We start from the raw sequence: 12,851 nt of genomic DNA, 5'->3' as shown, positions 1-12,851 counted from the left end.
ACACAAAGTCTCTGTTGTGTACATGACTTATGCTGTTTCCTTGAGAGCCAGACGCTGGCTGACACTGAGGGGGAATAAAATGGATGCTGTAGTAATGAGGTGTGATCTTGCATGACTGGCACATTATCATGTGCACCATTTGCTGTATAAAACAGGGGAAGAGGTGTAAAATGTGCACACAATGAGAAAACGTTCCGGGGTGTGTCAGGTTTCAGAGGAAGTGTTGACTAACATGACGAAGTCGATAAAGAAATCTTCAGAGACTTCTCTCCACATAAAATAATAACAATACGAGACTTCTCCCTTTGTCACGATCCATTTGGTTTCTATTCATCGCTGACTGAATCTTCTACTTGTTCAGGTTCACTTCGATCCCAAATGACGGTCTGTAAAGTGAAAGTTTGCTGATGATGATGATCCTGCCAAAATTTGTTTCTGAAGGTTTTAAAATTAAAAGTTTTTTGTCTGGCTGGAGCTGTTCTGCAATTACATGATACACTCTGTCAATCACACTGTAGCCACGCCTTAATTTATCTCCTGCTTTCTGGTCTATTTTCTTCTAAATAGGACCTTAATTTAAAAAATGAACATCATGTTGTATTGAAGGAGACTTGAAACTAGAGACAGAGACCATAAACTCATGAGGAAAACATTCACTGAGCTAATGAATCAAGTGAGAAGTAGTGGAATTTTCCCATAAACTTCAATACAATCTTACTTCTTTTTTACAACCACGTGTTATTTAGAAATAGTGGATACCTTACCAACCACCAAATCCCACTGATGTGAAGTGCAGCTCTCTGAAATCGTCTGTTCTGGCTCGCTCGTCTATTCACTGCTGCGAAAAGTCAAATTTCCTGCTGTGGAAAAAAAAAAAAAAAAAAAAAAAACTCAAAAAGTTTTTTCAGCCACCACAGCTGTGCTGACACACAAAAGAAGTTCAGCTCGACATTAACAAGATTGATTAACTTAAATGTCACATATTACAAAAACGGAGTCGTTTTTGTAGATAGTTTTTTCTTTTTGGTGCAAACTTTGAAATCCAAAATCACAAATGTGGATGAAGAGATCAGGCTGTGCCCTCCTGTAACAAGTCACGGACTCACAATCTCACACTTCTGTCACTTTCAGTGGGGTTGTCTGTTGGACACAAAGACACAACTGTGTCTTTCGCTCTGTGTTTTGCTGATAAACGTACACGGATCCATCATGATAAGACATGTGATCTTTGATAGGACCTGAAGTGAAATAAACCAGCAGCACCACGGCGGACAAGTCCACCCCCCACTCTCCTTTTTCCATCTTTTCTCTTTTGTTTCTTCGGATCACTTGAACACAGATAAGTACATAGAGAGAGAGAGAGAGAGAGAGAGAGAGAGAGAGAAAAAGACAATCACACCCGGGTGCCTCTTATCCTGGAGGAGCGCTCAGGCATCTGGCCGCACCGCCGATCTGGTTTAAAGATTGATGGCTCCCACGGCCAATGGAACGCATTCCTGCTCTGCAAACAACAAATGATCTTCAAATGAGAGCTCGTCTACCTCACTCCCAGATCCCAGTGACCCAGGAAATATTTTGTTTTTCCATATTCAGCGGACCCTTTGTAAAGGTGGAGCTCCTTTAACTTACGGACGACGTCCCCTTCCCCGTTTTCTCTTTTAATTCTGTCAGAGATTCCTCAAACATGGTCTGATGTTAAAATAGCATTTCCTCAGATTCACTTTGAAACACTGTCTGTACTCAGGTTACATGCTGATTCACCATGTGAATAAACATTTTAATCTCCCCTCAGTTGTGTTTAATTAGTGTCCTCTGTATGTGTGTATCTTTGTGCAACGCTACATTATTATTATGCATATGAAGCCTAATTTAGCATGAGCAGGCAGGTCAGTCAGAGTCAGTGAAATAAAGAGATCACTCTCTTCTTCACTGAACTGTTTTGACAATCGCACCAATATCACACATGGATTTCTTTAAAAACTGACAGACATAAATGGACAGAAGTGCATCTCAGTCTAATAATTTATGCGCTCTTCCTGCTGAACAAAGTCTCACCCAGACTAACCTCCTCAAACCCCTGCTGGGCCATTATAAGGTTACATTTTGGGCTGAAAAGAGGAATACAGTAGGTAACAACATGTCAGAGCGCAACAAACAAGAAAATCCTCCTCTTGTGTTTTATGCCTTAATCTCAGGAATGAGAGGAAAATTCAATAAGCTGTCCAAAAAAAAGTGGTGTCGAGAGGAAGGATTAAGAAGAAATATGAGCTACCGATGACACGAAACTGAATCAGCAACAATTTTTAACAGGCGGTTGGACACTTTGCATGTTAAAGTTGGCTCACAGTTTGCACATTTCCATCGAAGCACTCCCTCGGATTGATGACTCAGAGATTAGAGATACAGAGTGAGGCTGAGGACGAGGTTACGCATCGGTCGCAAAGCGCAACCAAAACGCTTCAAGAGATACAGAGAAAATTGGAGCTTCGTGTAAAGAGAAGAGAGAAAAGAAAAGAGAGAAGGAAGATACACCTCGAAGCCTTTTTACAAACTTCCACGGCCCATTTTTCTCTCCGACAATAATAATAAATGGTTGCGGGTTAGCTCAGTCCAGCTGCCGCGACCTTTGACCTGCCAATTATGTTTTCGTTTGGTCAGTGCTGGCTTCAAATTTACATCCCACACAGGACAGAGGCACAGGTGGTGAACTGGACTGACCTGGACTCTCCATCTCTCTGAAGATGTTTTAAGTAAACATTGACCGCCCTGCTAGGAACATAAAAGGGAGCACTTAAGGCTCGGCCCTCGTCGGTGCTGATGAGATTAGGAGCGCGGTACGACTGACATGTTGGTACACTGTGGACAATCTCGAATCACACAACAAGCACAAACATACTTAAATGAAGGTAAAAGGAGTCATGGTTTGAAACATCTCTGCTGAAACTGAGTGAGATGATTTATTAATAGCCCAAATATTCTGTCTTTTATTTGCTCGGAGATTTGTGAAATTTTAATTCTCTCAGATAAAAAAAAAAAAACAAACAAAAACAACAACCCTTCTCTTGGACTGATGATTTAAAAAAAAAACAAAAACAAAAAACAAACAAACACAAAACTGACAAATTAACAGCTCGGAAACAATAAAATTCCAGGCAGCAGAGGTAGAAATCCCCAGAAACACACAGAAAGAGACGCTGGCTTGACATCAGCTTCAACCGGCTGTGTGAAGTAAGTTATGTTCTGGCTGATGCAGACGATTCTTCAAAGATACTATCTGAGCCTCTGAGCAGACGGCTGAGGGAACAACTTCCACATCGGTACGTATATATATTTTCAGGGTTGAATTGTGGAGAAACAAATCACTGCACTCTCCTTAATATCCATCCAAAATCACCTGACACAATCTAAAGCCACAGACGTGAGTTAATACACATCAGAAAACAGACCCAAACATTTGAGACCACTTGAGATCTCTTTGATTTAACTCCGCAGACACTTCAAATAGTCTGATGCTAAAACATCCTGAAGAGAACTAGTGATCCATCAGTCTGTAAAATATTTGCTTAACGACGGCCTGTTGTCGTCATCAGACCGTCCATTAATTAAACCAAGAACTCTGAGACCTTTCCTCATGTAGCTTGTTTTTCAACCGTGTGTAAGATAAGATAAGATAAGATAAGATAAGATAGACTTTATTAATCCCTTGGGAGGTCTCCGTCAGGGAAATTGTTGTTCCAGCAGGTACAGCACCGACAAGAACAGTAAAAGAAAGCACACAGTTTGAAATATATAAACAACAAATGTACAACCATAAATATTCAGTTTTTTTTTAGTGTCCCATCTTCTCCACTATGTACTATGTACTATGAATATCACTTGATAACACTCGTTTCCGCCTTAAACTGTGAAAGGAGGGGGCATGTAGGCACTGTGTGGCCTTCACACAGGTCATGTGCAGAGGAAGTGCAGACGTCGGGATGGAAAAAAAAAAACAAAACACACAACCGACTTTGTGTAAACACACAAATCCAGAATTCACTCTCGTCTGATAAGGACAGTCTACTCCTGAAACACAGCGTATAAATAGGAGAAAACTGCAACCTCTTTCTGCATTCACCCAATTCACAACCCCAGCTCTTCATTTGGGGAGGGGGGCGGGGGTAATCACAGAGAAGAGAAAGGAAGACAGACTCCGAATCATCAGCGATAAATGTGATAAAGTGTGAACAATAAAAGCTGAGACAGGATTTGATGACCGATGACGGAGCGGAGGCTGATTCTCAGAAACACAAATGAAAAAATAAGATATTCAGTGATACATCCATCAGCTGCACAAATTACAAAAACCTCCAGGCACAGGAAGACAAGGCCCCAGGCCCAGGGTTTGAACTCAGAACCTTCTTGCTGTGAGGTGGCAGGAATAACTGAGCCCCCCCCCCCAACGAGGACACACATGCATGTATGTGTTACAATGAACCCCCCTGAAGACACAACCATCGTGTTGTTTATGTTTTGTGTTGTTTCTGAATTTGCAGCAAAGCATTTTTTAGATTTGCACAAATACGCACGCAAGTTGTCGTAAAAACAAACAGAAACGAACCAAATGGGTCTCTGGCAGTGGACTCGCTACTCGTCTCTCCGGCTCCAGTGATCCAACGCTGCCCTCCATCCTCATCTCGTCCTTGTCACCTGCTCATAATGAGCTGGAGTCAGTCAGCCGACCAGCACAATAAAGTAGCTAACAGGGAGTCGGAGCAGAGCAGATGACCCCGCTGCTGGCAAGAAAACTGAGGGGAACACTGAAACAGATATCAGCCAGGAAGGACTGCGAGAGAGAGAGAGTGTGTGTGTGTGTGTGTTTGTTGGGTTCAGCAACTGGTCAAGCAAAAATACTTCACAAAAACCACAAACCACCCCCGACATCCTTGACTCGTCATGTTGTCATCCCGTTAAAAGCGAGGCTACGCTGGAGGAGAAGGCTGACTCTCGTAAACCAACTGAACTTTGTTCTTTACTTTCCTCAACAGAATTCAGGCTATTTCAATTATCCCACTTAATGTAAACAACTGCCAGCTTTTAAGTGTCTGTCCCATCATCGTCTGGTGCAGGTTACTGCCATGACCGCCGTCGGCCAGCAGCTTCGCTTCAATTTATCGCCGGCTCGGTCAAATTCTGAGGTTAAGCTCTGTTCTCAGGTTTAAGGTATTTTTTATTTGCTTTTCCTCGTAAATTCACATTCTTTAAAAAATATATTCTTGGTGTTACTTATAAGGGTAATGTAACGTTCCCAATTTTGCCTTTTTCACCACGATTTTGTCATGGCAGACGAGTCTCACCGTTACACTTTCCATCAGTCCAATGACGACAAAACCAGTTAGAGCACCGCAGATAAATCTTCACCTCCTGCCTGTCGCCAAAATCATCCGTGTGATTGGTGCCTTCATGCCAAACTGCATTTTGCAGTTGACTTTTTTTATTAAAAAGAACCAGATATTACGCAGATGTGAAGCTTCAGTGCTGATGAATCAACTGACAGAGTTTCCAGACATCCGAGCCAGAGAGGAGCTCCAGCTGAGAGTCAGGTAACATCGTCTGTGGGGAGAAAACGATCCGGACTTCCAACTCCTGAAGTGAAAGTGAGAACCCGAGGCTCATGGGAGATCACACTTCACTGGGAGCACCTGAGGAAGCAAAAAAATAAAACAACAACAAAACAGAGGTGGGACATATAAAAAATACGTGGGGGGGGTTTCCCAGGGTCAGTGTGGACTGATACATTTGATAGAGCTGAAGGATAAACACTTTGTGTTATTTCTACTCCTAATGAAGCTCCAAGGTGAGCAGACGAGCTGCAGAACTGAGAACAGGCTGATTCATTTTATTTATTACGGGTAGATCTGTCCGTGAACACCATCAGCTCTGAGCCTGCGTGTGTTTGTGACGCAGCATACTGTACATGTGTGGACACATTTCATTTCACTGTGTGTGTTTTTGTCGTAGCATGTGTACGTTACCAAAGGCCTGGCGGGGGGGGGGGGGGGGTGAGAACGTTGCTCAGTCATGCGGCCTCCTGCTGCAGAGTGACCGCTCGCATGATGAAGTACCAGACACATTCCAGCACTTTAATAACAAATGGGCTGACAGGGAATGATGACGGGCCGCGGGTTCAGACGTCAGCTATAAGAATAGATTATTTCAACGCCCCGGTTTGGCCCTTCGTGTTCAGACGCCTCCCGACGACGGTTTTATTCCTGGTGAGACTTGAACGGCCCGGGAGGACACTCAACTTTTCTCTAGCTGCAATTTGGTTTCTTTCACAATCACAACTTGCTTTGAAAATCTGAACTTTCTATTTCTAATTCCGATGTTGCTCTTGGAGGTCGGCCCGACTCTACTTCCGACGCGAAGCAGCGCATGTAAAAACAAACACGGCCCGTCTTTATCAGAGACATACGGACAGATGACCACAGTGGCAGTGGGCAGGAACTCTCCGCTGCTGAATCTGATGACCTCTGACCTCATTTTTCCCACCATCTGACAGGTCATTAAGGGCCGCACTGAACGCCATCAGTCAACAACTAACAGATTACCATCGATTCTCATCATTGCCTCCCTCCAAATAGTTATTCCAAAGCAACAACACTTTATCCATCATTGTATCGATCGGTTTATCAAAAAAACTACCCAAGAAAACTTTTGACCTGCAATCAAACAAATGCTGTTTCAGAATTAAATAACAAATGAGCTAAAACTACACAAAAGCAAATTAGTTATCTTCAGTGAAAAATGTTTATCAGTTATGAAAAGCCATTAAGAGAGGAAAAGCATAAGAACAAATAACAGACAGGCACGACAGGAAGTGAGTAAATCAGAGCGCTGACCACTGTGTATCAGTAAATCAGCTGCTGGAGCCATTTCTAAAATTACTGGTCAACAGAATGTGAATGTTGGAAAAAGAACCAGAAAAAAAAAAAAACAAAACAAAAACCCCAAAACAAAACAAAACTTGGCTTTAAAACACTAAAACACAACCTGTTGAGAAATTTATGAGCTGTGTAACTTTCTCGATTTCTGCGAGAAAAACATGGTTTGGAGCTTCAGACTTCTGAGCTCAGAACAGAACCACTGTAGTTTTCTGCCGACATTTTGACCTCCGCACCCAGGTCTGCATTATTTGGTTCGACGACTGTCGTGGCTCCCCTTTGCTAAATTTGCGGTGTTGGGGCAGCTGTTATGCAGCCATAACAACCCACGGTGTGAGTCTGAGGTCAAACGATTAACAATTCTATGAAAAATGGCTTTTGAATCATCCGCATAATGACTTTTTTTTTTTTTTTTTTTTTAAGATAAATGAAAAACTGCCCATTTTGATTTTGAATGCCAAATGATTTATTTATTTTTTCTTTAATTGACAGTTATGCTGGATAACGTCATCTTTTTGTCACTTGGTCTTGACGTTTTTCTATTTAATATTTAACATTTTGGATTTGACTTGGAGCTTGTTGGTAATCAGAGAGCTGTAAACCGGACTGGGTTAATGATGATTGTGAAACTCTAAATGATGAACTGCGTGACTTTCTACATGTGATTCAGTTCAGACTGTTCAACTCATTTCAAACAGAAAACCAGAACCGAAAAAGCTTCTTTGATGTCCTCATCAATTTGGATTCCCCTTGTCATTAATTTTGTACTTATTTTCAAACAGCTGTCCTTACTGATTCCACTGGCTTTGTTTGATCAAAACATTCGTTTACAATCACCAGACCAGACCATCAACTACACAGCAGGAATTTCAACACTGGCCTCCTTCCCTGTCATTTTTAAATTCATATTGAGTGAAACTTGGCTATTAGAGAAAAAAAATCTTACATTATCCTCCTGTGAGATTCTAACATTTCCATTCTGGTTGCATTTGTTTTGTCCTTTAATTCACTGGAACTTCTGGCTCTCGCCTCTCCAGCATACCAGGGGGTCATCCAGACATGTCCCCCAGCAGGGAAGGCCCTCTGTGGGCAGAGGGCTGCGGGTCTCGGGGCGGACCAGGTCCCCTTGAAAACCGCAGAGGCCCTGAGCCGTAAAGAGTCGGAAAATGACACTGGCTCTGCTAATGGAACCATAACAGAGAGAGACATCCATCTGCGTCGTGGCTGCTTCACTGTCAAAACAAACAGACCTGAGATGTGTCTGAGTGGTTAATGGGCCAGTCAGGGGGATTACTTGTCCAATTTTAATCATACTCTCCATCACTTTCTGCTCTCCTGTCTGCTCCTCGCAACTGAAATGTTGTGGAGAAAAGGGAACAGCCGGTTACATAATCTTGTTATTTTTGCATCGAGCTCCCGTCCCACTGTAGCAACTTGTAGTAGAAAACTAACAAATAACTTGGATGGCATTTCAGTCCGCAGAGTAAGAATAAAGCGAGAGCTCTTTTGGACCTGTGCAGACAGCTGCGTTAGCTCATTAGCTTTGGTTTCCAAAAACGATATGATCGCATTGTGTATTCAAAAGTCATATTTGCATCATTGACCCCTGTGTAATAACTTTCTGCAAACCAGGAACGTGGATTTTTACTCTGAAGGCTGAGTTGCTGAGCTACAAAAGCTTCATCCATTTCTGACTTTCCAGCTCTGAATCCTTTCTGGGAAAACCCAGGCCCCCCCGACCAGCATGACAGGTCATTGTTTGTACAGATCAATTTTACATCCATGTCGGAATTTACTGTTTTAAATCCATTTATAGACATTTGGCATTCAAAAGGCTCAGTTATTACTGCAGAGTGCTGGTCTGAATCCACCTCAGTCTCTGACTGTTGTTACCACAAGAAAGACTGAAATGCCCAAATCATTTCACATCTACTGATGATCTACGTTGATGGTCTATTGGACTGAGGAAGTATGAATCAAAAGTAAAAAAAAAAACAACAACAACAACAAAACAAAAAAGATGCAGGAAAAAAATGTTTGTTCTAACAGATTTCACAGTCGACTACCTGACTGGTGATGATGTGGATCTACAGAGTGGGGCAGCTGTGAGCGGCCTCAGGTGACGACTTCATTGAACTCACTGCAGACACATTAAACCACATTTCAGTAAGATCCAGCTCAGACCTTCACAGGATTCATCTCTCTTTGAAGTTATTAAGAAGCCTAAATTTCCCTCAACAGTTCTAAAAAGTACTGTTAAAATGGACTTTTTTCAAAGCCAGGACTGGCCACAAATCACAAGATACATGACACCATCTGTTTATTGTTTCAGCCTCACAGGTCCCATCCATTTGAAACAAAATCCCAGAAAACAAGGTCAAACACAGCAGCCATTATCTGTGAGTCCAAGCTTTGCTGCAGCGTCAAAACAAGAAGGACACAACTGTTGTTACGCACCGAGAGGCCTCCAATGTCTTCCTCTCAAAGCTGGCAACTAAATACATTTGCAGCATTAAGGAGTCCGTGGTTTATTGGTTTTCATGTGTGAGGCTGAGGAAGAAATAAGTTCTGATCTGACGTGAGGATTTTTACTGTGAGAGAACATTTGAAAATAAACATGATCTCACAAACGCTCAACTGGTACCCAAAGACAAGACGAAGAAAAGGCAGCGAGGGAGAGAAAGAGACCGAGATAATGGTTGTGACAGGTTTATAGGACCCCCTGGAGGGAAAAAGAGTTCTCCATCATACCGACTGTGAGCAACCCACCGAGGGAGGGGCTCACACACCGACACCTCCCGGAGTCTAAGTGCCTGCGTCTGTGTGACCCAAGATTTAGGCCCCTTCTCCATCAATAACAAAATGGCTTCATCCTCTGGAGTGGAGTGCACACACTCCAGTAGATATATAGGCATCAGTGACAGTGTTGGTGTGTGGGAGGACCATGTACCCATAAGAAGTTCAAGCCTTCCCAGGAAATCAGAAACGTATGTCTGCAGCCACGGTGGTCCTGCATGGAGGATAATTCAGCCACAGCCGTGACTTCATCCTATCTCCGCCCCTCCTCTCCTTATCCACGTTCTTTACACAGACCATCACAGGTATCCACATTACGACAGATCCCAGAGCAACTTCAGACATTTTGCTAAAAGATTAATAAGCACATGGGTTTGAGTTTAGTGAGTATTTTTGGGAGAAAACTAAACGGGCCATCAGTCCATTTAGGTGTTGAACAGCAGTTGAGATAACACGGAGGGATAACTGATAACCACAGAGTAAAACCGGTTTTTACTGTTGGTTAACATCAAAGGTGACACATTTTTTAATAAAACTCTCTCTGCAGTAACAGAATAAGTTCCAGTAATAAAATTAGATGGCAGATTTGCCACTTGATTGACGTACATGACATCGAGTCTGAAATCTTGTTTTTTTTTCCTGACACCATGGATCTGCAGTTGACTGTGCCAGCTGCTGCAAAACTCCCTAGTTGGCCTTTCAAATTACTTCTACTACAGAAAGGGTAAAAAAAAAAAGCAAATAAAGATAAATTTAGCAATTTTAGTGTAGGTAGATAATTCTGATTTGGTCTTTTGAAAAGTAGCTCATGAGGTGAAAAAGCGTGGGCACCCCTGATCGAAAAGAATTACAAAGGCATTTCTCATCAGAAATGATCCTTTTTGTTTTCCATCTTCTGCTGTTGCTACAATGAACCAGATATTTTGTTGCTGATGTGAATTTAATGGCTAAAGTTCAAGAGCCTGAATTTTTAGTCAGCAAAGGAATCTATCTTTGAATCAACGTCCTAAAGGTATAAAGCAGAGGCAGGACTTTAACATCTACTGGCCTTTATCAACGATTTTGTCTCCTGTTTTTGCATTATTTGTTTTTCTTTCCCTTCCCTGCCTCCTACGTCTCATCTTCCCACAACACTCTCCTTGTGTAGCACCATTTTTCTAATCTCTCAATACACAGCCATGCATGACATCAGGAAGATAATTCATAACTTGTAAAATCTGATAACTGCTTAAAAAGGGAGAGCTGGCTGGAGCAGAAGGTCTGGGCTTATTTAAGAGCCTATAAATGATGCGCGGGGCGACCTTTCAACTCTGCTGACCTTTGACAGCCGGGTGGAGTTTCAGAGATTATCTTCTCCTGCTCGGCTCTTTCCACGTGGGTGAAAGACGAGAGGAGTGTGTGGACTTGTGAGTGCAGATGTGTGTTGAACACAAGTGATTCACAGCTGAGGACACACTCTCAGAGAGACTAGCAGCGCAGTCAGTCATGCTAAGCCCTGCAAGTCTGTTATTTATCAGCGTTGTGAGGTTTCACAACAGGAAAATGCGCAGATAGAAACCACAGAAGACAAACGACAACTATATTTCAAACCTGAAATATCGTAAACAGTAAACAGTGAGGTGTAATTTAATTTTTTCCTTTTATAATTCTACTGATGTGTTCGCCTATTAAAACATTTGGAGATTACATTTGGTTTGGGAGGGACACATCTGGACAGCTATTCAATACGGAGGAAAAAACATTGTATCATAGACTGATACTGTTGTTTACTTGACATTGAGCATTGTAAGCACTTAAAAGTCAGTGGATATTACTGTATTATCCAATATCTACTTTATAGGAATATTCAGCAGTCATTGCTTCAATTTTATGAGTCCCTGACATGAGCAACTGTCAAAACTAGATTATTCCACGAGCGCTTTGGGCTCATGGATCAGTCCACACTCATCCTTCACTTTGAGCTCAATCACACACCTGTAAAGATCCATGACAGTGTCTGGCTGAGTGGACAACATCTGTCCACGCAGATATATTAACAGCTGGCAAACTACTAAAATCTATTTGCCTCCATCCAGAGGACTATAATTTAACAATAGGCCTACCAGTTGTTACCATTGTGGCCAGTAATGATACAAATAAGTGGTTTAACACTTTCTTGGCAGTTTGCTGAAATTCTCAGCTGTGATTCTCTGGCTAGTTAACAGTAATCCAGTGAGCTGGTTGAAAGATAACATTGCTGTTAATGATACACTCCTTTGGCTTTGGAAGAAATGGTAATAAACTAGACAGGCTACCATCAGGAGGTCATGTTTTAACCTGTCTATTGTTATGACTGATAATTACTAAACAAATTACTCTGAAATGTTAGTGAATTAAAACTCTCGAATGAATTACGGTAGCAGAGTTGTCATTTCGAGAACCAGACCAGAAAAGCTCTCCACCGCAGCACAAGGTGAATTCAAACGGATCTGCTCTCTCTGTAATAATCTGCTCATTTAAGTGTTTTTACAGGGCCAAAGGAGCAGCTGCACGTCTTCATCTTAAGCCTGCAGAGTACACTCAGAGTGCCAGGATTGCACTCAGCCTCCATCCCAGCAGACATCCACTACACCGTTTAATACGACTTCCCGCGCAGATTTACTGTGATGGCTTTCGAAGCAAAGAGGTATAATATGACAAAACATGGCCTCATAACCCCAGGATATTCTCCAATGTTTAGTGGTGCGACCCATTTAGCTGGATGATTGGCAAATATATTGCTCTCCTCCTTTCTCATGTACAGAATTTCAATAAAATGGGGCAGTAAATCAGGGCCGAATTCAAACTTGTGACTGTTGTTTTGCTGTACGGACCTCTGCATATGAGCTGAGCTAACGGCACCTTATCACGGCTTCATGTCTGCTTTGTGGGTCCTCTCAGTGCAATGTTAGTGCGATTGGGACGCGAGTGAAGCAAATAAATGTATATACACACAAATACAGCTGGGGAGAATCATAATGTGTGTGTAAGTACCTCTCGTCTATAGCGCTCTTTTCCCGTGCTTCCTACCTCTGAGGGACTATTTTAACACCAAACAATACACACACGACCAACACACCGTGTGCTGGGGGACACATTGATGGAATGTCAATG

This window comes from Echeneis naucrates, chromosome 16 (genome assembly GCF_900963305.1).
Source record: "Echeneis naucrates chromosome 16, fEcheNa1.1, whole genome shotgun sequence".
Classification (NCBI taxonomy): domain Eukaryota; kingdom Metazoa; phylum Chordata; class Actinopteri; order Carangiformes; family Echeneidae; genus Echeneis; species Echeneis naucrates.
Note: the sequence above shows the minus strand (reverse complement) of the source record.